The following is a 26,152-nucleotide window of genomic DNA, read 5'->3' as shown; positions in this document are numbered from 1 at the left end:
TTTGGGCAGCAGGTGCCTCTGTTATGTGCATTTGATCTCAAGGTATTGGATGACTCCTATTCCTAAGATCAGATCTCGATGAGTCTTTTTTTTTCCTTTGGAGTTTTAGAGTGGAATTAAGATGGAGTTAATATTGGTGTATTGACTGCACTAAGGCTCCAAGGCACTAACTCAATTCTTCTGCATGTTGGGTACTGTAGATTCAGAGGCTGAATATATTTTCAGTGACTACAATGCCTATGCAGAGTAACTTTTTTCTGGATCAGCTCAGGATTCCATGGCTCTCATGACAATCATAGGACTGCCCAATGTGGCTTCTGGCCTACTCAGATAACTGGTCACGCTCTGGATTTAGTATCCTGAATGGACTGGAAGTAAGCAAAGTCAGGATGCCCTTCTAACAGGAGTGAAAGACCTATTCTAACGAGACATCATTGGACACCAGAAGAACAGGAGAATTTACAGATGGTTCTGAGGAAGAACATTATTCAGCTGAGAGTAAAATCTTAAAAGTGTCAATATATGCTCCAACAGTTTGTTGTCTTCCCCCGAATATGGTGATGCCTAAACATCCTCACAAGTAAGCACTGTTTACAGATGACCTGTGATAAGTAATACAAGAGAGTAAATGCCTAGAGTTCTATTAATGGAAGTCTTGAGCTGACTTTAATCAAATGCACCATATAGAATTCGTATAGTCATTTGCTGCAGCTGTTTGGGAGATGAAGTTTCTTCTTCCCTATCATAATGTTAATTCACCATAGCATTTGCTAACTCTCTCACAGCTAACCCACTGGCAGTTTGGTGAATCTGTGCTGCCTCCAGTTCAGAATTTTTCGAAGAATTTTCATGCTACTTTGCAGATATAAAATTCTCAGATTTTTAAAAGAATTGTCTGCCTCCATGCAGAAAAAGAATGTTAATTCTTGTGAGAATTAAGTAAATTACTTATTTATAGATTCATAGAGTTTAAGGCTAAAACAGACCATTAGATCATCTAGACCAATGGTTCTCAAGCTATTGTGGGCCGCATACGCAGCTCTCTGTGTGTTATGTGGGCCGCATCCACACAATATCTATACAATCTGAATAGCCCTGAGGATGGCACATGAGCCACAGCTGTGTGCTGATTGTGCCACAAGTGGCCTGCAGGCCATGGGTTGTGAACCACTGATCTAGACTGAACTCCTGAATAACACAGACCACTGAATTTCACCCAGTTAGCCCTTTATTGAGCCCAATAACTTGTTTGACATAAACATACTTTCCAGAAAGACATCCAGTCCTGATGTCTTCAAACCAAGAGCCACAGAATCCACTACTTCCCCTGTCACTTTGTTCCAATGGTTAATCACCCTCATTGTTGAATTTGTGTCTTATTTCTAAACAGAACTGGTCTGGCTTCAGCTTCCAGCCATTGGTTCTTGTTATACCTTTCCCTGATATATTAAGAGATTCCTTTCACACCTGGTATTTTCTGCTTGGGAAGGCACTTATACACTAACCAAGTCACATCTCAATCTTCTTTTTGATAGAAGGGTTCAATCCATAAGGCATTTTCTCTAACCTTGAATCATTTTTGTAGCTCTTTTCTGCACCCTCTTCAATTTTTCCAACATCTTTTTTAAAATGTGGACTCCAAAACCAGACACAGTATTACAGCATCAGTCTCACCCATGCTATAGTCAGGTTGAAAAAAACAAAAAAAAATCCACTTCTCTAGTCCCTTATTTATTTATACATTCAAAGATCTCATTAGCCTTTTTTTGCCACAGCATCACAGTGGAAGCTCATACTGAATTATCTGTCCAATATGAATCCCAAATCCTTTCCAAAGTCATTGCTTTCCAGGATACAGTGCCCCACTCCACATGTATGGCCTGCATTCCTTGATGTATAACTCTGCATGTCAGGACAGCCAAATTCAGTCTGTGTGACTGCCTTGTCCTCCTCATTATTTATCACTCTGTTATTCTTTGTCATCTGCAAATTTTAATAGCAGTGATTTGATTTTTTACATTTACTTCCAGATCATTGATGAAAATGTTGAACAGACATGCCTTAAAACCAATCCCTGACACTAGAAACACACTCATTCAATTATGATTTCGTACTAGCTACTATTTTTTCAGATCTCTTACTCCACTTAATGTGTGAAGTATTTATACGGTATAGTACTAATTTTTTTTAATCAGAATGTCATGCAGTACTAAGTCATACACCTCACACAAGTCTATTACATCTAGGCAGTGACCTATATCAACCAAATTTGTAATTGTGTTCTTTACAATCAGGTTTGTTTGACAAGACCTATTTTCCACAAAACTATGTTGACTAACATTAATTATATTGCTATCTTTTAATTCTTTATCTACCGAATCCAGTACCAGCTTCTCCATTATTTTGCCTGGCACTGATGTCAGGTTAACTGGCTCACAGTTACTATGTCACCCTGCTTGCCCTTTTTGAATATTGCCACAACACACTTTCAGAATTCTTCCAGAATTTCTCCAGTATTCCAAGATGTACTGAAAGCTATCAGTGGGTCAAATATCTCCTCAGCCAACTGTCAAGGACTCTTGAGTGCAAGTTCCTCAGGCCTTTAAAAATCTCTAGTAGATGCTGTTTAACATCCTCAGTTACTAATGAACTGCAAGGCACTTGAACTTATGTAATATGAATACCCCACTCAGCTGTCCAAATACAGAACAGAAATATTTGTTGAACACTTCTGAACTTTCTGCATCATTTACCATCTTCATCTAGTAACAGGCCAAAACCATTGCTAGGATTTCTTTTGTTCCTAATATACTTAGCCTTGCCAGCCATGAATTTCTCCCTGATGTCTAACTTCCCTTATCAATTTTCTACACTTCATAACTTTTAATTCATATATACTTTCTTTCTTGCCCCTGCATTCATTTTTTATATAGTGCTTTACTATTTCTAAATTGCTGCCTTCCCTTTACAAATGAACCAGGAAGTGATGTTAGCCAAAGTTGTGCTCTTTTCTCAACTGTGGCTTTTTGTTCAATTAAAACTTAAGAACTCCCAACGTTGAGATTATGGAGTCATTCTACTATTTTAATACATTTTTAACCTGACACACAATTACAAACTGAGAAGTTTTTGAAATAACAGAAGGAAAGCAAACCTATGGTCCATAATAAAACCTTTTCTTTTTGGTAAGAAAAACTGTTGCAGATTTTGGTGCTGAAGCATATAAAATACAATCTGCAGTTAGTCCAAAATGTTGATGTTCAAAACTTTCTTCCTTCCCCTGTCCCCCCAGGAGTATATTTCATTATTCATCTTTCCTCACTTTCAAGTTCTCAGTTTTATTAATTTCTGAGCTAATTTTCCCCTCCTTGTTGTTATCCAGTTCTAATGCACCCTTCTAGCATGACTGTATCTTCTTTCCTGGTCTCTACTAACACCATACTTCAGAACTGTCCTGTCATATCTAGTCACTGCTCTCCAGTTTTCTTCATTCTACTCCATCCTATTACTTGTGGAATGCAGCTCGCAGCCTTCCCCCAATTCCCCTCCAATTTCATTCAATTTAATTAAGCTCCCCTTGACTTTCTTTCTTAGTCCTGATAAGCTCCCTTGACCAGTTCCATTCTTCCTGGTCTCTTTTTCAATTGCTGGTCTATTCCTTTAAGCAGTCCCTGCCCTTGTTTTCTTTGGCCCTGTTCACCTCCCTTAGTCTCCTCAATGCTTTCTCATCTCTTTTCCCTAACCCGGTTCATGTTCCTTGGTCATACACCCTACCTTCCCTATCTCCGGCACAGCTTGAAACCTTCTTCAGCACTACTGTCTCATCAGGCAAGAGGCAACATGAGCGTATTTACATGCAGAACTGGCACACATCTGCCAAACACAGTTCTTACATACACAGTAAAGAGATGCTAAGAGTTCTACAGGTGCATCCAAACATAGTATAAATTGCAATTAACAATATTCTGACTGTTAAAACTGTTTGATGTATAGTAGCTAGTTTCTTTTGGCAATACCACTGATGGAGAGAAAGTTAGAAAGCAAACATCCTATTATAGTTTGTTTACTTTGCCTATTTACAAATACACATACAGTGCTTTCATTTGGGACAAACTCATGTGTACATGACATATTCACAGATGACAGTTCGGAGTACAACATTTTAAACATCAGTTTTGCCAGCACCTATACAAGAGAATTTAAACCAGAAGCAGCTTGTGTTTAAATGTACGATGGTGCAATTATATCTAATGACACCCAGCAAATTAAATCTGCTAGTGATGTTTTTTAAGTTTCTGAAACCTACTCCCTATAAAGGGAAGAAAGTCTGCAGCAATGTCATGCCTCCACATGCATCAGTTGGTGTCACTGTAGAGAGAAAGCAAAGTGGTAGCAAAATTATATATATACATACACACACACATATATACATACACACACACATATATACATACACACACACACACACACATACATACTTGAAGCACACACAAAGGAGTAAAAGTGGCATGCGTGTGTTTTCTGGGATATCTGGGATACTTTAAAGTCTTCAGGTCAACTCCCCAATGAAAGCATTTTATGGTAACTGCAAACTACTCTCCTTGCAGCAAGAATAAGCCAAACAAAAAATTATATTAAAATAAAACAAGTTTGACTTCCAGACTCTCAAAAAAACATTTGTTACATGTAATTCTCAAAACTATGCTTAGTGTCCCTGGCATTTTGCCAAAACATAAAATAAAAAATAAACAGAACGTAAGTAGAAAAGGGAAGTTGGCAGGCCTCTGAAAGATTAGGGCAAAGAAGAAGCTGCTTCTCTTACCTGGAGAACTCTTGACATGTGTGAAATGAACTTCCTCCTCTATATAAGCCACAGGCATTTAGCTCATTTGCATAAATATCAAAGCTACAAGTAGACTTCCAGGTCGGCCATCTTGAGAATAAAATCTTGTTTCATTTACACACAAGCAGGAATACTGTAGGTTAGCCAGCGTGTGGGCTACTGCACTACCTTTCAGTTAGTGATCCATGTCTGTTCAGTAAAGTGTGCTCATATCCCCCACTTAGTCATGTGAATTCATCAAGAGATGGTATCACTGAAGATCACTAAACAAGCACACTACAGCCTCAAAATGAATGTTGCAACTGAAAGGGTCTAGAATCAGAACTCTTTGTACCGCTTTCTGTGCTGCCAACTATTAGCACTGCAGCAACTATGTGCAGTGAAGTACCTCCCACATATCACACAGTAGTACCAACAGGCATAAATATATGAGAGCACAAGGCAGCACATTAAAAAAGCAGCAAGATAAAACTCCAATATTTCCACACATTCAAAGCCTACACACATTTAGGTGCCTTTTCTATACCTTTTCAGATCCATCAACCCTGTTCTTTCAATCCAGAAATTAGAATGTCTACATTCCAGGCAACAGAAAGTCCATGACAGATGTTATTTGCTGCCAAAGCTGAGCCAGACTGCAGTTACAGCTAGCTGGCACCAGTAAAAATTTACATAAAGGGGGCCTCATTTCATGACTAAACTGCAGCAGGATATTGCTGAGTAAAGCCTCTCTTTTTTCCCTGTCAGACAACTACTGGTTCTGGAATGTACAGTCAAGTTATTTGTTTACCAGTTGTCCAGATCCAAGTCCCAACAATAAGATTAACAATTAGCTTAACAGAGCTGTGATAAAAAAGGCTTTTGCAGGCAATGTTTTAATGAATCCATTTTTTAATTTATTCCTATGAAGGAGAGCTCAGAACTAATATTCCATAGTTCAATTTGATTTTAGTAAGTATGTAGTTGTAATCCAAATAATAATATTTGAAAGAAATGGATTTACTCAAGCTGTGTATTACTACTGCTGGTCTTTTAAACCCCTCAGCTCCTATTCCCAATACCTCAGAGCCTCCGAAAAGTAACTGATCAGCCACCACTTTCACAGTACAACCAATACAATTTTCATCTGCTGTTGACAAGTAACCAGTCTGGCCAGTTGGTTTAATTTAGATGGCCCCTCCCCCCATTTACTTCTCCTTCATCAGGCAATTATAACTGTGGGCTCTAGCTTTTCCAGTTTTGCAAACAAAACAGCTACCGGTAGATATAGAAATCGGTATTTCACCATCTCTCAAATTCCAAATGGTTAATACAATACAATTTCTCCCTCCTTCCAAAGCCCAGGAGTATTAATAATTCAATTATATGTTTCTTAAGAACACTTCTATTTAGTTGCTGTACCTTCCGAACACACAAAAAATTCATGTTTTGCTTTCAAAAATCGTGTTTGTTTGGGAAAGGGATGAATCGGATCTTCATGCCCTCCTGTCTCATTTGATGCGAGTCTCCTTAAATGAGAAGACTTACTGTCACATCCAATTTTAGTGCTTACAGCAGCAAAAAATGAAAAGCAAAAAAACCCACAGTAATCTTAACAGACTTCATATTTAGCAAGAGTGCAAGTTATTGCAATGTGGCACCAGTTAGTGGCACATCTGTGGAAAAAGAAACACAAAAGAGCAAACAGGAGTGGTGCTCATCAGTTCCAGTCAGGCTCACTCCAGGGCAGGAAAGTCTGCTTTGCTCCACTTATCTCCCTTTGTTCTCTCCAGTTTCTTATTTCTTTTTTATGTCCCTAGGTTACAGCCGCTACAGAAATTCAAAATTTATTTTATAGTCTCTTTCCACTGTAAGAGTATTTTGCTTTAGGTTTGGTTCTAGGTAGTTAGTTCAGCATTACACAAGTTTTTTATTCCTCACATCAAACACAATGTAGTTTAACTATCTGAGAACTTCTATTAATCCATATTAGTCCATTTTGGTGCTTAGAGACTGCACTCTTCACTGTGGTATCAGAGCCTGCAGTGACGTATAAAACAAGAAATTTTCTCTGTCCAGGAGGAATGCCAGACTAAATCACTCCCATTAACCAATAAACCACGCAAGAGACCTGGTAATAGCTTGCCTTGACCTCTGAGAAAATCCTGGAATTCATATTCTATTTCAGCCAAAATTTTATTTATTAGCACTTCCAAATGTTGTATGGTATACTTCTTTCAGTGGTTCTTTTGTCATTTGCCAAGCAAAACAGAAGATATACAGCCTCCTTGTGATTCATATTCCTGTTAGATAAAGGACACCAAATGCTGCTAAAAATATAAACTTGCATTTCTCACATACAGAAAATTTGCACTACAATCAGATGTACAGACAGTAACATCCTAGTAAAGTTCCCAGCACAACAAAAAACAGCTCTTAAGAAACAAGGCCACCTGTGTTTTCTAGCTGATTTGTATTAAGAATCTTAGCTCCATTCCTCTAATGAAATTCAGTGCCAGAGATTGAAGACAGCCCAAAAGATCCATCTGTTGTGTTAAAAAAAGGCACCACCCTGATTCCAGAACATTCGGAACAAAGTCAAGGGCACTCCCTTGGTTTTAAGTTATTTTCTACTCCTTGCTGCATCCAGTTAAGTGCTCAACTAGTTGTGAGTAAGTAGGTTTTCAGATACACAGTGTGGTTAAGGAAAGCAGAAACAGCTGGTTGAGTATTCAGAAACATACCAACTAAGTTTTAAAGGCATTATGAACTGCTTCCATGAAAAGGGTAAAACTGGAGCAGCTAGAAGGCTTGTTAAATCCCACATCGCTCCGGCAACATCTGTGTTTCTCATACAAAGCAAAGTAATCAATATTGAAAAGAGCTATACTAAACTAGGCAGTTTTTGTAGTTGCTTCCAAAATTTAGTTTTGTATGAGACGAGTACAACTTAGTGCATGTACTGCAAGTTAAGAAGTAGATTATTCGCTCATAAATCCCCCAGGGATTCTATTAGTAAAAAAGCTGAAATATTTTTCCTCCTTGCCTCCCCATTTAGGGCTTACTGCTTAGCACATGCACCTGAAAAGCTTTTATTACACTTGTATTTTTAAAGCAGGTTAAACTTGGAACTCTCCCCCTAAAACACACACACTTTCCTAATCTAAAACCAGGATGACCTAAAAACCAGCAGATATATTGTGTTCAAAAAATGAAGGGTAGGTTTTGTTAAAAACAATAAATAACTTCTTTAGCCTTAGCAGCAGAAAATGTAAACTGGAGAGACAGGATATCCATGAAAAGCAAATGCTACTATCGTGTGTACATTCAGAAGAAAGATGCAGGACATTCTGCTAAGGAAGAATAGCTTGCTTATTAAGAAAATAATTAGAAATAATTTACTTTGGGTTTGTGTCAAAATTTTAGTGTAAACATATTTATTCAGTAATTATGTCTTGATTAAAAAAAGAAACCACAAACATCTAAAAAGTAGGTCAATTCTAGTAGCTTAAAATTTTGTTTTAAAAAGCTCTGAGGAAAAAATTGTTTCACTGGTGTTCTAAAAATCAGACTATCACTTAACTTCCTCTTTACAGCACCAAATAGCAATTATTCACACATCACGTGGCCAAAAAACTGGCATTTCCCCATACTTCCTCTCTGGTTTTAGAAAGGCAAAGAAAACTAGTGATCTCTACAATGTGGAAATGGTCTATAAAAACATATACTTATTTGGTCCTGTGTGGTTTATTTCGCAGCATAGGGCTGTATCTTCAGAAGGAAGGTAGCAATAGCCAGCTTCCTCCTGTAGGAGAGGTGAAAGTCAGCTATTATTAGATAAAGCGCTGCTAGCTTGCGACTCAAGAGTCGCAATTAATATTGTGCTCCCTCACCTTGTGCTTAAAGAGCAATTCTCAGTTTTACTGTGCTCCCTCACCAGCTTTACAGAAGCATCTTTGTTTCACTCAGCCCTCGTCCAGACTAACCCGCGGCATCGGCGGGTTAAAATCGATTGCTCGGGGATCGATATATCGCGTCTAGTCTGGACGCGGTGTATCGATCCCCGAGCGCGCTTACATCGATTCCGGAACTCCATCAATCCGAACGGAGTTCCGGAATCGACACGGAGAGCCGCGGACATCGATGCAGCGCCGTCCAGACTGGTGAGTACCTCGATTTTAGAAATTCGACTTCAGCTACGTTATTCACGTAGCTGAAGTTGCGTATCTAAAATCGATTTTAATTTCTAGTCTGGACGTGGCCTTAGTTGCAATTTACATTTGGACCTTCATCCTTTACTAAATGTATACCAGAAAAAAGTGTAAAATGGTCTAATCCTACTAATAATGCAGAAAAACTAACACTTGACAAACTCGTAACTCTCTTTAAGACACGGAATTCTTGAGAAATCTTAATAAATTTTCATCAATTAAAAATTCTAATGGGCCCAATTAAACTTTGAAATCACATAATCATAATAAGATTAAATATTCAAATTTCAAAACAGTTCTGTGTGTTTTGCAAACAGTTGCTGCTACTCATTGAAGTACCCAGAAAGTGAGCAGCCTGAAAGTGAGTGATTTATGTGCATTAGGGACTGCAGCATTAAGAGTCCATTCCAGTTCACTTTGAATCCAGTCTGAGATTATTTACTTCCAAAATATCTACTGAAAATGAGAAGATGCAGCTGTGGCAACTGAAACAATTCTGGGCTTTCAGGGGAAAATAAAAAACAAACAAGACATGTTAACACAGTTCCAAGTGAGAGTAAGGTTTAGAAATGAATGAATCCAAGTATCAGCATAAAGTTTCCATGTAAATGCAGATTATAATTTTTTTCTGTTAGTAAAATTCTTTGAAAAGCAACAACTTCAGAAATCTAAATGAGGACAAGTTCTTTGCCAATGATTGTTTGGCACTCTTCCCAGAAATTCATATTTATTTACTAGCAAGAGCGCAGTCTCAGGAGTCTATCTTCCAGATTTACTTTGTGTCAGCACCAAAGTCAATCCTCTAGAACGCCATAAGGCTCAAATGGAAAAAATGATGCAACACCAGACATGCAAGAACGATCAGCAGAGACTAACAAAGCCCCACTGATAACCTCCTATTTAAAATGTATAGCAATCATTCAGTTAAAAACATTGGTACTAACCTGTTAGAAACTCTTATATCTTTAACACTACCATTAGTGATTAAAGTAAAACTATAAACACAATTAATTCTAAAATGAACCAAAAGAACGCACTTTCACCCCAATTAAGTATTTAACTGCTTTATCCCCATGAATATGAACCAATTATTTTTGCTTCATTCCTCCTACTAAAAAAACATTGTTAATGAAAAGGTAGTTGTGGGGCCACTAGCCAGCAGTATTAACACCTAACAACTCAAACGCTCAGGACCCTGAAAATGAGAATATTGGCATTCTATATGTCACAGCAGTTCAAGCTATAACAAACATTTTAAACATTCCAAAAACCACTTTAAAAAAAGAACCCACAAAAACCATCTGTCTAAGGCTTCCTGATGAGCAGTCATTTCCTGCAGCGTTTGGAAGAAAGATATTGCTTCTAAAACGGCCTCACAGGAGGGCGAAGCGAAGCAAACCAAAACAAAGCAACGTCTAAACACCAAGAAAGAAGGAAGGGAGAACAGGACAGAAGGAGGAGGAGGAAGGATAGCTTAAATGTTTAAGGCAAAGAATGGGAAGCCAAGAGATTTCCTGTGTGGCCCTGGACAAGTTCTCTCTGCCTCATCTTCATCTGTAAAATGGGTATAATTTATCTGCACCACACGGAAGTTGTGAGGCTAAATTAAACTCTTTGAAGGGGCATCAAAATCCTCATATGAAGTGCACTTACACTGTGCCTACTATTATTATGAACAACAACAAGAGACAGAGAGAGAGAGAGAGAGAGAGAGAGAGAGAGCGCGCAAGCACACAGAATCACTCACCTCAGTATATCTGTAGAAAGGCACTACTATACTCATCCATTGTCTGCACTCACAATGGAACATAGCACAGCAAGGGTTAACATCAATCAGAAACAGAACAGGTACAGCAGACTTGATAATTAAATTAGAATTTTCTGAGAATTTTACAAAATAAAATCCTTCAGAACTCCTCCCCTTCCTGTCTGCACTAGCTGGCAGCTGCTAGGGAGATTTTTGTACCTAAAATCATAATCTCCACCAGTTATTGCAAAATAGAGTATTATTTCAATTTAAAGATATGCTGAGAGATATGATAAAATTTTCTCCCTTTGATTTGGACAATATCGGGCATTAGCATTTGGATTAATCAGTAATGCAATCACACTACCTTAAAAAACACAGAAACCTCAGGAGAGAGGCTTTTAAAAAAGATTCTGCTGGGCCAAAATGACTGATCTGCACATTTTGAAGAAAACCAGAAATGCACCTGTGTGAAGGATGGGAAAGAAGGAATCCCACTGGCTTACGGCAAGAGGGAAGGTAACTAAATACTAAATTTGATGAATATACAAAAGAAAAATCATATTTTTGGGGAAATAAATGGAGTGATGGAAAAATTCAGACATTTATGAGTAAGAATTCTGGAAAGAATCCCAAAGCATTTAATACCTTAACTATTCTGGCTAGTCAACCAATAAATACCACTGAAAACAACTGAAACAGTCAAGGCCAATGAATAAAACTAAGGCAGTATTAATAAATAAATAACACCACCACCACAGTACCAGGAATATTAACTGTGTCAGTTCCATTTCCTGAATATAGTAAACAATCTCCCCATATGATAGGCCTTTATTTCTCTGAAAGTTCTCCCCTCCACACACACACACACTGTGATCAATGCATGCATTTAATTACCGAAAGATTTATTCAACACAAGTGACCATATTACATTCAAATTCTCATATTTTATTAAAAAACTTTTATCTACCTTTATCATAAACACATAATAAAGATGCACACCTAGTTTTCAGGAGACCCACCCTCCGCACTATTCTGAACCTATTCTCATAAACCCAAAAGAACCATTAGAAAATCAGTATGTATAAGCAAGCATTTATAGATTTTTTTTAAAAATCACACAGGGCATATTTCATTTATTAGTTATAGGATGTATGCTGGCAGACAAAATTAAATTCATAGATAAAGAAGTCCCTTCCCAGAATTTTAATATTTTTAAAAAGACTTCACAAAAAAAATAATTAATGTAGTATCAGCTTCAGATTAGGAAATTGTTTGGTGTCTGTCCTGATCAATTTTCCTTTTTTGGAGGGTGGGTAGGAGAGAGGTTCTGATCTGCTGCTTGAGGATGTCAAGATGCTATTCCTATTACCAAATGCTTTTTATTAAAAAAAAAATAAACGCTGAATTTAAGATAGCTACTGTCAGTACTTGCCAGTGCTAGAAAATTTAAGGTGAGGAAGAGGATGATGCCTGTGTAGTGGAAAAATGCCTTTTTAAAAACAATAGAAAAAGGAGTGCTCTACTTGTGCGTATATATAGCCACTTATCCCTTACCTCCTGCTCCAGGGCACTTAGATTCATTAAATAGTCTATATCTAGTCAAACAGAGAAGAGAATGCTAGGCCATGGGAAACTATTAACCCTTCTAAATTCAGAGTTGAATGAAAATATACCAAACAAAAATAGGAATGTATATCTTTAACTTTCATTTCCAGTGTTCTTGTGGTTTCATACTGTAGTTACTGTCTTAGAATTACAAATAGTTACTACCAAAAAATACTCACTGTTTAATAACACACTGCTAGCCGCGTATTATGCGGACATTTTAAGTTTTGAATGTCTTGCGTATTTCAGGAGAAGAAAAAACACATATTGTAAATAATATGGTTACTGAATGCACTGCTGATCGAATATTCTGATTTCACAAAATTTCCATGGGAGTTATTTTTATTTGGGTTTTTATACATATATGCTACATAATTTTTTAAGTTCACCGGGGAAGGCCAGCAAAAGTGTGGGAGATTTGGCCTGGGTGTTGGTAAACAATCAGTTTAATACATCTGCAGTGATATGACCTTTGACCTCACCAGTCCCACCCCCACAATGCTTGTGAAGTACTATTTATATTTAACCTAACTCTTGAAGTATGCATTGATTTCCTGCTCAAAGAAACTAAGCGGGGGAAGGAAAAAAAAATACACCTACACAACTCAGAGCTAGTTCCCCCCAAAACATCAAAGTTGTAAATATATCTTGAAATGGGTTTCTCAGAAAAGCAGAACTGTTTCTTACCTCTAAATCTGAAGCATGTGACTCCAGCAGACTTGCTTATTTGCATACAGTCAGACTAAACTGCTGCAAAGAATACTTCGTCAGCCATTTTGAGACTGTACTGTCTCATCTGAACTGAAAATGTGTTTAAAATGGCTGCACTCAAGGTAAGCCACACAGTGACCACTCAGCAGTAGATAAAACATTTATGTAGCAAAGCACCTCCCTCTTTACCACATGGCAAGAAATAGTACAGGCACAGGGGGGGAAATAATGGTTAATGCACATGCTGCAAAACAACTGCAGCTTCTCAGAGTACAAGTGATATAAAGAAGAAAACGTGAGACATGAAGACAGTCTTGTTATGTCTGTGAACCAGTCTGTGGCTCAGGATATATATTACGTACTCCAAATCCTTCCTGATTCCAGACAGCTCTAAGTCCATGCCACATATTAAAAGCTACAAAAATAGAGCCAAATCATGCACAGAGCTGACAGACATTAGGGAATACTCTTCAAAAGGAGCCTCCTTTCAATCCTTTAAAAAAAAAAAAAAAAGGAATGGAAATCTGCTCCAGGCCATTATAGCTTTTATGCCATATTATCATCACACAACATTACAGAAATATTTGGGGAAACTATCTACACGGTACAACAGTTACCACATTTGAAACCGGAAGTTCATTCTGTAAACCAAAAATTTAACCAGAAGAGCACTTTTTGAAAACTCCACACATCAGGCACCTAAAATCTTTGCAAGAAATTAAGTACCAAACTAATATATAAAGCCAGGAAATTTTTTGTGGTGTCAAAAATAGGATATAAAGGTGTAACACCTTTCCAGGTGGAATGATTTGCAGGAAGGATTCCAATAGGCTCCCCTCCATATGAAGCAGTTCTTGGGGGGAGACAAACTACAGTGATGTACCCTTAAAAAAGGGAAATACTTTATAAAGTATTTCAACAGAACTAGAATTAAAGGAGAACCTATAACATGTTAAAGGCCACTTACAAATCACAATCACTTGGACTACCAGCCAGGAAAGACTCAGGGCTGGTCTACACTGGAGGGGGAAGGGGGGGGGAAATCGATCTAAGATACGCAACTTCAGCTACGTGAAGATTCTTAGATCGATTTACCCGTCGTCCTCACAGTGTGGGATCGATGTCTGGAGCTCCCCGTCAACTCTGCTACCGCTGTTTGGGCTGGTGGAGTTCCGGAGTCGACGGGAGCGCTTTCGGGGATCGATATATCACGTCTAGGTGAGACGCAATATATCGATTCCCGAGAAATCGATCGCTACCCGCTGGTACGGCGGGTAGTCTAGCCGTACCCGTTGTTCCTACAAGAGTTCCTCCCTAATAACGTCACTCCATTATGCAGACACCTGCAACAACAGCCATACAAATAATAGTATTGCCATTAACAGTTTTCATTATGGGGTTTCATCTTGAGGAAAAGAAAAAAACAACAACATTTTTTCTATCATCCACCACAAATAATGCATGCTGGGATTCTTTTTGGAAGATCATAAAGCTCATTATCTCTTTTGCAAACCTTTCTGAAATGAGATCATGTATGACACATTCTGGATGTTTCTGCAGCCCGTGATAGCTGGTGACTTCAGAATTAGTTAATCATTCCAGCAACAGATGCCTGCTGTGCTCATCAGCACCAAAATTAGTATTTGGTACTGACTCAGAATGTTGAGCTAGGCTATATTGTTAAAACAAGAGTAAAAGGAAAATGCACAGTGGCATGGCTTGCAATGCAATAAAAATATACATACATATATGAATAACTGAGTCAACCTAGTTCAGTTAGCAGCTTTGATTAGATTGTACACGATTAGAGGATAACTACAAATATGTTTGTAACTCTGTACCTAACAGAAAACAAGAATCCTGGAAAACAAATTTGTTCAAACAAGAGAGACTGAATTAATTCCATGCAAATACTCAAACCTTCTCCCCACTAATAGTCGCCTGCAATTCTAACCGACATTACAGTAGTTTGTAAACAGAAAACAATCAGCATTTTGAATGATTGCCTATTCGTATCAGTATAGCCAAGTGTCAACATTTATTATGACCCTTCTGTTTACAGACACAGAGAGCACTGAGAGAAGTTTCAGACCCCAACATTAAGATTTTATTTTATTCAGATTACACACACCCTTTAAGTATGCACTTCTGCTTTGAAACACAACCTGAAATAGGGTTCCATGTTTACTGTGTTCTCAAAGATTTCAAGATCAAATGTGCTCTTCTAAACATAAACCTTACAAATTCAACTTTGTATCTGGGAGTCAAGCTAGGTTGCTTCCATCTCACTCAGTCACCAGCATTAAAGGTTCCAAATTATGACATTTCACCTAAGCAATACCAAGGTCTTTAAATTATGCCCACTCAATGAAATCTGTGAAACCTTAATGGGTTCAATAAGTTTGAACAGGTGTAACTGTTTGGCTCTGTAATTACAACTCAAGAAATATTTCTCAAGAAGAAATATAATCCATCTCACTCTGTTAGCACAGCAGAAGTAATACAGCTAACACGATTAAAATATTATACAAAGGCCCTGATTCAAAGAACATGCATAACGTTAATCATGTCTAGCCACAGTAAAGTCCAATTGCCTATTGATGTACTTAAAGTTATGTACATGATTAGACCAGAATTCAGCAAGATATTTAAGTCACAGAACTCAATAAATCCAGCTAAACAGACACAGGCCATGTCATTAAGAAAATGAGTAGTATTTCAAAGCATGTTAACTTAGCTAACACTTTGGCTACGTCTCCATACGGCACAAAATCGAAATTACTAAAACCGGTTTTATAAAACCAATATTATAAAATCGATTTTATACGTCCACACTAGGGCACATTAATTCGGTGGTGTGCGTCCATAGTCCTAGGCTACCATCGATTTCCGGAGCGGTGCACTCTGGGTAGCCTCATTAAAGGAATGAGACCAATTACTTTGATTTCTGTCCACACTAACCCTAAATCGATATAGTAATATCGATTTTAGCGTTACTCCTCTCGTTGGGGAGGAGTTCAGAAATCGATTTTAAGAGCCCTTAAAATCGATTTAAAGTGCCTTGTAGTGTGGACGGGTACAGAGTTAAATCAATTTAATGCTGTTTAAATCGATTTAACTGTGTAGTGTGGACCGGGCCTTTGTAAGGGACCGGGGCAAGGGTGGTCTGGGCTAGCAGTCACAGCTGGGCTGAGGTCTGCCCATCAGGTACAGTAGTCACCAGGCAGGAGTTGAAGGAACTGCAAGAGCCAGTTTCCACAAGGAAGAGTCAAGGTGAGAGACTGGAGATCAGAGGCAGTACCAGGCTAGGATCGAGAGGCAGTAGTCGGAGTCAAGGTTAGGCTGGAGTCGGAAACTGGAGACCATGAGATCAAGCAAGTCTGGCACATCAGCAGGCCAAAATCTATGTGGCTGCCCAGACAACTTCCCGGGGAAACCTCTAAAGTTAAAAAGGTGCTTAGCCAATCAAGAGAACTACAGGGTACTGTCACTCTGGGTTTCTTGGGCGGTACTTCCTGAGGTGCCTGCTAGCCATAGTGCTCCCTGGCTGTGCCTTTGCATGGCCTTCTAGTGGCATTGTGGGAATACAGCTGTCCCAGGCTCTCCAGACCTGGGTTCCAATTCCTGGATCCTTACACATGCTTTTAAACATGGCTTTGTCCAGAGTAAGTGCAAAAAATGGTGGATTAAAAATGGTAATTAAGACATGCACATTAACTGACTTTAAACACCACTCCTTTTCCGAGTGTGGCCATGGTCAAAGTGAGAAAATTTCATTTTCATATTCTCAGAAAAAAAACTATATTAAGATGGAGTTACTGTTGAGAGTCCCTATCAGTAGTTAAGTGTAAAGAAGAATACAGGAATGTTGTAATTTTCCCAAAACTCAAGCATTACAAACCCAGGAAATTCAGAGTTAAAAGTTAAGTTTTAGTCCAAAAATATAGAGTTAAGGCACCCAAATAACCTTAACTCTGTCCGGTAGTGACCCAAGCAATAATCATATGATTATTACAGTATTTCAGCATTTATAGTCACAGATTAGAAATATCACATAGTCGCATTCACCTTGAGTTTCATGTTTACTGTTCATGGGGTGGAGGGAGAAAATCCATCTTTAAAAATCAGTTTAATCTAATGATCTGAAGATACGTAGTATAAGCCTTATGTCATTTTTAAAATGTTAACTTTAAGGGGCAGATGCTCTGCTCTGTCTGATTTATGCGATTCTGGAACAGCAAAACATAGCCACAGAATATTAACCAGTTAAACTGGGTTAACAGTTGTTTTGCGTCACCAGAGCAGTACAAAGCAGCCAAAGTGCAGACCCTAGTTTCTCCTTCCTGTACCCCAAATTCTCCTACACACCTACATCCCTCTAGCTCAGGGGTTCCCAAAAACGTGGTTCGTGGCTTGTTCAGGGTAAAGCCCCTGGCGGGCCAGAAGACGCTTCTGTTTACCTGAGTGTCTGCAGGTACGACCGCTGCCCACAGCTCCCACTGGCCAGGAATAGCGAACCGCAGCCACTGGGAGCTGCAAGCGGCCATACCTGTGGACGCTCAGGTAAACAAAGAGTCTTGCGGCCCGCCAGGGGCTTACTCTGAACAAGTCGCGAACCAAGTCTGGGAACCCCTGCTCTAGTTCTCCCCTTCCTCTTGCCCTCCCCCTTGAGTAGGATATTAATTCATAATATGAACACTGACACAAATATAAAAAGATACCCAGTTATTTAGTTTCAAAATTAGTTGTTGCACACTTGCCTTCTTTTAAAAATGTGAATCTCTCAAAGATTTTTGACTCTGCTATGCATCTGGAAAAATCAGACTTAGTTCCTATAGGCTCAGTCTATCAAATCAGAATACATTTTTAATACAGGTCTACAAAAGCCATCCCATCCATTAAATCTAAGTAAAAATAACATGCCTGAATTCTCATATCATAAGATGAGAATTTACAGGCAACACACACGGGAAAACTAATGCAAAATAATCCAAGATGAAAATGGCTTTGTTAAACCCACAAAAATCAGAGTCTGATCTGTGTTTGCATCCCATTATATCACCCTGATGCACCTAAGCATTGCAGATCACACAATTCTAACTGGGAACAAGGAAGGTAGTTTGTTTTTTGATATGGTGAGAATGCATGTGTGTTGCAATACTTAATCCGTTAATATCTATGATGGATAAGTGGAGACACTATTATTATTCAACTGTGCTTCAATACTTAATTAAAATAGCTAAAGATGCAATTTCAGCTTTAACCAACTTTTCTGTGTATGGTCTCAAACTGAATATACATGTTTGTGTAAGTATACACATTTTATAAAAATTCTAGATTGCTGTAGCATAAAATGGCTCCTTGCAGTGTTGTGTAATGGAGAACAGCACAAAATGGCCACCCTACTGACAAAATGACTGAGCTTTGCATTATACAGTCTACTTGCAGTTAACTGAAACAGTCCGGAATGACTACAGTTGTAAAATCTTTACTTCATTTAATAAAAATGAAGTATCAATTTATTGAAATCCTTTTCTCAACATGCATCTAAAAAAGGAAACATGGTTTCTGCTTTTCAAATCCCAGTACATTTACAGCAGGTTAGCTATGTTCACTTCTCAGTGTTAACAAAAGATAAGTATATCAAATTGGCCTGAGTACAAAAAAACACATTCAGAAGGAATGTACTCATATTTAGCCAACTAATTTATTAAACTTTCATATGACCGTATATATTTGTGCCTGGAAGACACAATAGTTGATGTAACTCACTGGCATCTTTCTATTAATTTACAGAATGTATGACTCAAAATAAAACATTTCACAGCTGGACAGGACACTGGTATATATTTAAGACCTACTTTATTAAACATAAATTAATGTAAAGGAGACTAACACTAATATGAACCAAGGAAATAATAGTTTCTGGATTTTTCCGCAATTCCATATTTAACACCTAATATTTGTGTTTAATACTTACTAACAAATACATGTGGTCCAGACAGAAGATCAAAGTAATCAGTATTTTTAAAAAACTGAGTCAATGGCTTTCAAATACATAATTACAATTTTAAAAACAACTCATTCAAAACAAAAACAAACAAAAAAAAACAATCAGCACTTCAGTGGTGCTAAACAAGTGACAAAGCAAGAGTGCGTGCACTAGAATCAAGCATCTTTTAAAAGTTATATTCTCTAGTACAATAGCAAAGTTTTCAAATAGGATATCAATTGTATTCGTCACACACTAGTTTTGCACTTTGTCTTTCAACAGCTAGAAGCAAATACTCTGGATATTTAGAAAAAATACTTACAGTAGTTTTACTAATTACTAGCATTCTGTTCATTAACACACGTATTATCTTATGAGATACTTTTTGAACCTTATAAAATGATATACTTGTACATATTATGAATTAAGGAGACTAAAATATTACATTGCTGAAGTTCAGACTCTTAATTTCTGTTTAGGATGCTACAACCATACTACTACACTAAAAAAGAGCCAAGATGGACTGTACATTTTTTGGTGAGGAGGCGACTTTGTAACATACTAGAGATGTTCATGAGTTTACGTTTTGAAGTACAAATATTGGTGTTAGGATTTTGAGGCCCTCTCAGAAATATTACAGTCACACTTGCACTTTAGAAAGCTAGTGAATTGCCTCTGTCATGCTTCTTGATCTACTTCTATTTTTGTCATTTAAAAACCAAGTGTTTATGCATTCTCTGCAACACATCTTTGTATCAGTGCATCATTTCATGATCAGTTTATGAAGACTGAAGTTGAACCATTTCTAGAGAATATAAAACAATGTTCCAATGCTTCCAGAAAGTAAGAGATTTTATTTAAGGCCAAACTTTTAAATTTCCCTGCTTCCATTGTCAGAAAAGAAAAACTAAGACATTTGCAGACATTCAAACATGGTCACATCAAGGCTTGCAAGAAAGTTCAATATATCCACCTGCATATTGGGATCATAGCACAACGTAAAGTCTATCAAGTAGACACATGGAGTTGGCTGTGCGCAAACAGTAGTTCTTTGTAATTGAAAAAAGAACCAAGGCCCACATTTCACAATGGTCTCCATGTGGGTTAACTACCATGCTTCAATAATCACAGGAAAATTGAACTATCAGAAATTTCAGTCATGAAGTGTCATGTCAGCCAATTCAAATCTGAACAGTTATTTAAAAGATAAAACCCTCCATTAGTTGCCCAACAATGACTACATGCAAACTTCAGGCACTTAACTACCATATGTTTCTCTTTAATGGTGCCAAGGAAAACTATGAGCTACAAGGGGATTAAATACGCTCTCAGGCAAGGTGGCTTTCACAAAGCAGAAGTGTTTTGGACCATTGCTTTGGAAGATATACTCCTGCTACAGAGTGGACACCATTTCTTATACTCAGATTGTAAACTTCCTGGGGTAGGGATAGCCTTTTAGTTGCCTGTTTGTACAGTGCCTTGCACAGCATCCAAGACTGAAGATGGATGACTGGGCAACAAAATGGCAGATGAAATTCAGTGCTGACAAATGCAAAGTATTGCACATTTCAAAACATAATCCCAACTACACATACAAAACATGTTCTAAATTAGTGGTTAGCATTCAAGAAAGAGACCCTGGAGTCATGGAAAGTTCCCTGAAAACATCCACTCAATGTGCTGCGGCAGTCAAAAATGCTAACAATGTTAGGAATGGGACAGATAAGACAGAAACTATAATGCCTCTATCAAAATCCATGGTATGCCACAACTTGAATACTGTGTGCGGATCTAGTCCCTCCAGCTCTAAAAAGACGTATTGGAAAAAAGGTACAGAGAAGAGCAACAAAAATGATTGGGGTATAGAACAGCTCCCGTATGAGGCGAGATTAAAAAGACTAACTTTTCAGCTTGGAAAAGAGATAACTAAAGGGAGATATGACAGAGCTCTATAAAATCTCCACTTGTGGGGAAAAAGGGAGTAAGAAAATATTATTTACTTTTTCACGTAACACAAGAAATAGGAGTCACCCAATTAAATTAATATGCAGCAGGTTTAAAACAAACAAAAGGAAAAATATCTTTACACAACACGCAATCAAACTATAGATCAGAGGATGCTGTGAAGGCCAAAACTATAACAGGGTTCAAAAAAACTAGATAAGTTCATGCAGGATAGGTCCATCAATGGCTGTTAGCTAGGATAGGCAGGGACACAACGCTATGCTCTGAGTTTCCCCCAGCCTCTGCTTGTCAGAAGCTGAGGGTGGATCACTTGATGATTGCCTGTTCTGTTCATTCCCTCTGAAGCACCTGGCATTGGCCACTGTCAGAACACAGCACGCTGGGCTAGATGGACCATTGATTTGACCCCAGTATAGCCATTCTTATGAAGCTCTTAGGTATTACTGCAATATATATATAAATAATAATTTCACTTGTGCTAAATACCTAATGTACTATCAATTGCTGTGTAAATTGAGAAAAGCTGGTAGGCAGCCTCACAAGAGGATGCCAAGTTCAAAGAGGCATGGAAAAATCCACTGTCACACACAGAGTCCTAATTATATATATTTGGATATTTATAACACATTCATCTTCTACAGACTACAAATAAAAAAAGACTAAGGTAAAAACTTTCCTCATCAATGCACTACAACCCCCTCTGACATAGGAGGTGGCAGCTGTTTAAATGAGCACATAAAAGCTTTATTACCAGCAAGGTTTTTCAAAATGTTAGATCCAATAATACCTTTTACAAATATTCTCCCCTTCGCCACTTTCACCAATTTTTTTTTTTAAATAGAAAAAACCTGTTTTTTCCAATCTCACAGCTCATTTTCTCTTTTTAGATTTTTAGGGAAGTTGTAATATTGAATTTGTGACATCATAGTAACTTCAACAACAACAAAATGATTTTATAAACACAAGACTGGAGGACGAAACAGAATTATTAGGTGAGTGACAAATGGAGAAATTGTATTAAAACCACAAACTATTTTCAATAATAGTGAATTATTGGCATGGTACTTTTTTTGTACATATATTCCTTATTAAGTTTCATAGTGTAAATATCCTTAAGACATTTGGCATAGCAGTTCCTACTGATTAGTAAGCACAGTAGTAAACTTAATTACTAACTTTTCATATAGAAAAAACTGGCCTTGGGAAATGGTTAAGTATATTTTTAAAAAATGAAAAAAAAATGAAAAAAACAGATTTAGCATGTTGTATAACAACTGCTCTTTGTTTTAGATTAGCCTATACTTCTTTGTAACAGACGGAAAAACATTTTAAAGAAAAGATACCATATTGAAAAGACTATTCAATTTTTTTAAATCTTTTTTCTCAAATACAATTATTAGTGAAAATAACATTTTCAAAGTTTGTTTTGTTTTACATGTTTAAATTACAGCAGCTCTGATGAACTAAGAAATAAATTTATTCCCCCCTACTCCCCCCTGCCCTTTTTTTTTTTTTTTTTTTAAGTTTCTTCAACAATTTTAATCCTAAAAATGAAAACAGCCAGCCGGAACACTTGGCTAGTAGCATCACCCCATACCAAGCGGGAAACAGACATATCAGTGTGAGCGAGTACTTCCAAGCTTTTGGTGGCTGGAAACATTACAAAGAGGGCCTTCCACCAGGGAAATTAATGCACTGCAGTTGATGTTTAATATCTAAGTATGTGAAATGGACACAACTTAATAGCAGAAGGAATTGGCAAACACTGAAGATTAAATGTGGCAGCCACAAATGATTGGATGTGTGCAAGTCTATAGGACTAATATTTCAATGAAAACCATTTAGATGGTTCAGATATGACAAACTAAGAGTCCAAATAGCATAACTTCTGATGAGGTTTTCCCCCATGGCAGTGGTTTTCAGCCTGTAGTCTGCAGACTCACAGGGATCAGCAGACAATGTCTAAGGGGTCCACAAAAGGCTGTTGTTCCCATTAAACAGTGGTTGTCAACCTGTGGTCTGCGAAATGAAAAGTTTGAAAGCCAATGTCCTTTATAATTCAAGAGACCCATGTTAAATTAGTGTTCACAGCAACACATGAAACAGTTCAAAATATCACAATAGGGACTTCTTCAGTATCTCTAGCTAGTCCCCTTTAAACAACATATTTGTTACACTGTTTAAAGCAAATGAGTTTCTATTAAAGCGTTAATTCTTCTTTGCAAAAAACACAGATAAGCGCAATTTGGTCTGAGCTTCAAGGTCTCCCAACTTTATAAAACAAAACAAGACTGACTTATTTGTAATGACTGTATCAACACACACATACAATGATGTTTCTGTATACAGTATTAATATTAGTGCGTGTCTATGACAAACTAGTTGCAATTCCAAAGGAGTAACATGTGATACCATTTTCCTGATCCATGAGTACATAAAAAAAGATTTGCTATTTACAACACGTATAAGAATCATAAGGTTTTCAAATGTGAAAAATATTGCCATGACCAGCAAGATTTAAAAAAAAAAAATTGTGACACTTAAATAACTGTGTAAAGCACTATCCAAATGTCAACAAACAAATCCTTACAATGTCCTTGTAAACTATTATCATTCCCATCTGTAAAATGGGTAAACTGATAGAAGTTACATTACGTACCCAGGATCACACAGCAAGTAGCAGAACTGAATTTAGAACTAGAGAATTCCTGCTCCTCAATCTGATGCTCTTTTCATACACACATAGGACCACATACTAGAAATTCTTGGATTAGATAAAGTAATGCTTATTGCTTACATTCTGATCAATTCTATATTTAATTTATTTATTTAGCTGGCGCTATATCTCATTGAGACCAGCGAAATTTAAGCAAGTATTATTAACTACGTTCTCCAACCTTCCCTGGCAGAATCTAAATATCTATCAAGTATTAACTTCTGCGGAAGTTTTACTTGGAACAGTTAGGTTATTTTACATATGATACCAAAGATGTATTTGAATTTATGGAATAATTCAAAATATCTTGTCAACAAAGGGAAGTTGTACTGTACTACTGTTGTATGCAGTAATTCAGTTGAAAGTACATAGTTCATAAAAATGTTATGCTTACTTACATTTACTTGAGGAAATTGACCAATTATATATTTACTTTTAATGTATTGTCTGATTACTGACAATTATGGACAGACTTAATTATGATGTCTAGACACGCAAGCGTTGTTTGTCTGGGGCTGTATGAAGGTAGCAATATTAAGCTTGACAGACTCTCCCCCACCATTGAAGTGTGGAATGTTTATGTTCCCCTCCTCCATTTTAACCTACATTTTTACACTTGAAGAATGTTATCAAACAAGTCACATGAGCAGTACAATAGGATGAAATATTATGCAATACCAGAGCCAGCAGCAATATCTTTACTAGAATATCTGACAGGCACTAAAAAAGTAATCGGGAAGAAACATACCAACTAGAAGAAATAAAGAATTAAGACAACTGCAATACTTTTAACATGCTTGCCATGTCTCAACTAAATGCACTAAGTACAAAATTACAACATATTTTTGGACATATGAGTTAAAAAGATTAATTCTAAAACTTGGAACCCTGTGCTTTATGTACAAAGGCTATGGCTCAATTTTATTGCCCAGCAGTTTGTTCTGTGTCACATTTGTTCTATGTGGGCCTCACTGCAACTTGAGGCAGAGATTCTGTTCTTTGTTCAGTTCACCTAAACTACTGTACAACAGCTATGGTGCAACTTAAATAATGCATAGCTATGCCAACTTTCCCATTTCAATGTGGAAATGCCCTCATTTTTAGTAAGTTAACCTCTGCTACAAAAATCTTTTCAAAAGCCGTATTTGTGGTAACACATATTTAAGGTATTAAGGAGTTTAACAATAGGAATGGTTTTCTCCTGGACACTTCACAGATCAGTAAGACATCAAGGACCTTGTTTATGGCATTTATGAATGCATCAACACTTTCATGCATAATAATATTACCAGATCAGAAATGAGCCTGGAAACACTTGCTTTTGAGTCCTTGCTCATCTTGACCCATCACTGACCTCCTACAGCCACCTTCACTAATTATTGTCATCCCCCCAGGTTATTCCCCACAAGCGCTCTTCTTAGCTCAAGGTGCAGGAAAACTTCTTCTGAGGTCCCATGCATAAGGGCAAGGGCAGGAATCTGTGGCAGCAGCTTCCAGTCCCCTGCACCCAGCAGGAGCCAGAGGCATCTGCTTGTTGCTCCCCAAATGGTGATGTCCTCAGGGAGTCAGTGCTGAGCCCCAGCTACGCTACGCTACGCCCCGCCCATCTGGCACCTACCTGTGGCCCACGACAGCCCTTGCAGAGAAGATCCCGAACCTGAGAGGAAGAAGGAAGCGCCCTTATTACCCACTCTCCACCTCCAGCAACCTCAGCGCAGGATAAAGAAACGCGCATGCGCGGAGGAGGCTGCACTGGAGCTCAGTCACGTGCTCCCATGCAGTACACCCGTTTGCATCGCTGCTGCTCCGACGCATGCGCGCTGCGCAGGTACCGCGGCGCGGGACAGGGTTCGCGACAAAATGCTGCCGCTGTCGGGACAAAACAAGCCCGGTGTCGCAGCCCGGGCTGTACCTGTGTCCGTGAATCCCGCCACAGCCTCAGCGCTCGCGCTCCCGTCTCTCGCCGCTTCCGCCACAGATTCAAAACCAGAACCCTATACAGCCGCCTTCCCCCAACTGCACACGCCGGGCCGTTATGCAAATGAGCCCCACTTCCCCGCCCTCTGATCACTGGCCACGCCCCTATGCGGGATCGGCCGTGGGGGCTGTTTCATAGCTGGCCAATCCGAACGCCGGCCATCTTGGTGGCATGCAAATCAGCCACAGTATTATTTAAATAAGCGTGTGGCTCCACCCCCTCTCGGGTGGCCGCGGAAGGTTACCGATGGTGAAGTGCAAGCTCTGGCCGGGATTTAAGGTGGAACGCGGCAGCACGCGGCGTGGGTTGAGCTTGGCCGCTCATTGTAGCGACAAGTCTTGCCTGGCAAAGGGATTCCCCACTGCAGCTCTGGGGCTGTGGTACAGGTGCCCCTGCCTGGGG

At 38.3% G+C, this 26,152-nt stretch overlaps 1 protein-coding gene across 3 annotated transcripts in view; it reads right to left on the bottom strand.

The window, feature by feature from the left end:
* Positions 1-25,832, bottom strand: part of ATF7IP (activating transcription factor 7 interacting protein) — a 167,386-nt gene extending 141,554 nt beyond the window's left edge. Inside the window, exons 1-2 of one of the 3 annotated variants that reach the window (XM_050953808.1) lie at positions 25,685-25,832; positions 25,391-25,429 (exon numbers count right to left, since the gene is read on the bottom strand). The gene's annotated coding sequence lies outside the window, so the exon portion shown is untranslated. Of the gene's footprint in view, positions 1-13,075; positions 13,216-25,390; positions 25,430-25,684 lie in introns of those variants that run through there. The other 2 variants (XM_050953826.1, XM_050953836.1) reach the window with 2 other exon arrangements.
* Between the last annotated feature and the right edge of the window lie 320 nt (positions 25,833-26,152).

The sequence above is a fragment of the Gopherus flavomarginatus genome, chromosome 1, assembly GCF_025201925.1.
Source record: "Gopherus flavomarginatus isolate rGopFla2 chromosome 1, rGopFla2.mat.asm, whole genome shotgun sequence".
NCBI lineage: Eukaryota > Metazoa > Chordata > Testudines > Testudinidae > Gopherus > Gopherus flavomarginatus.
The sequence above is the reverse complement of the archived record's forward strand: the minus strand, read 5'-3'. Positions and strand labels throughout refer to the sequence as shown.